General features: G+C 42.7%; 1 protein-coding gene across 1 annotated transcript in view; it reads left to right on the top strand.

Annotated features, from left to right (window-relative positions):
- hs2st1 (heparan sulfate 2-O-sulfotransferase 1) overlaps window positions 1-1,334 on the top strand; it is a 44,210-nt gene that overhangs the window by 14,821 nt on the left and 28,055 nt on the right. The window lies entirely within an intron of this gene.

The following is a 1,334-nucleotide window of genomic DNA, read 5'->3' on the forward strand; positions in this document are numbered from 1 at the left end:
ACGTTCGCGTAGCCCTCAACATGGCCGCCACGTCCCACAATGCAACGCGGATCCCAAGCCCTATAACTGCAGGTCATGAATAAATATATGCATATTGAGAGAAACTTGTATTTGTTTGTGTCTTTTTTATGTGTATTTGGTTCAGGTTAGATCAAACCTGATGAGTTACACAATCAAATCAACAATTTTATCCAGTTTACAGTGACAGTCATTAGTTTTAATTAATATGTTCCACTTTTTTCTGTGCAGTGGCACAAAATGCAGTTTGAGTTCTCATGTAATCTCTGCCTTATCTGTTTCCTTAAAGCAAAGAGAAACTCTTTTTCTGGAAGACATCTAAAACTCAGCTTTTTCTTATTTTCCCAGCACACTGGCTCCTTTTTGACTCCTCATATCTGTTTTTAGCTCTCCTAAGGGCCATAAAGGCCATAAAGGATGTACGAGTCATTTGTTCTCTCTCTGCAAACGGGCATCTGCTACCCTGAGCAGCTGGTGGCGTCTGCTTGCTAAAACATGCCATTTTGAGCAGCTAATGGAGGACGGCTCGCTCCAGGAGACGGGTGTAGGGGTTTGGGGATGGACGGGCTGTGGGGAGGTTGGACGGCATGGGGCTGATGGTCAGACTTTCGCCGTGTTGTTAGGAGCAGCTTTGATTGCGGCCGGGGATTTACGGGCCCCTGGTGTGCACTTTGTCTGACAGAAAATGAGTTTCCTGCAAAGTGGCTCTCGCAGCGGCAACCGGAGCCGGCTCTGCTGTTTGCTGCTGTCGCAGGATGACAGACAGGCTAATCGGGGGGTTATGGACGGTTTCACACCCTCCCTGTAATTGGAGGCTGTTCCAGCAGAGCACTCCAACCCCCACCCCCCGGATGGCCTCGCATTGATTCCCCTCCCTCCTCTCCTCTAGGGCTGCAGATAACCATAACTTTACACTGCAAAAATGATCTAGAAATAAGTAAAAATGTCCTAAATTAAGTGTATTCACCCTTAATTTGAGAAATTAATTGAGATGATTTGCGAATGGAATGAGTAATTTTACTCTTAAAATAAGATAATTAGATAAAATGCACTTGAAATAAGACAATGCAATTGTGTTTTATTATTTTAAGTGTAAATTGTCTTGTTCCATTGGCAGAATGTCTCTTTTAGCTCCTCAATTCAAGAACAAATGCACTTATTTTAAGAAAGAAATAACTAGTCTAGATTTAGATTGTTTGCAGTGTAGTGATCAGGCACTCTGCTCTGATGAACAGTCAGCTGATCGGATTAAAAAAAGCACTTTGCAGATTTCCTGTAAACAGTTTATTATAAAACGTTTGTGGTTTTTGAATAAT

Source organism: Cyprinodon variegatus, unplaced genomic scaffold (genome assembly GCF_000732505.1).
Source record: "Cyprinodon variegatus isolate N-32 unplaced genomic scaffold, C_variegatus-1.0 Scaffold274, whole genome shotgun sequence".
Classification (NCBI taxonomy): domain Eukaryota; kingdom Metazoa; phylum Chordata; class Actinopteri; order Cyprinodontiformes; family Cyprinodontidae; genus Cyprinodon; species Cyprinodon variegatus.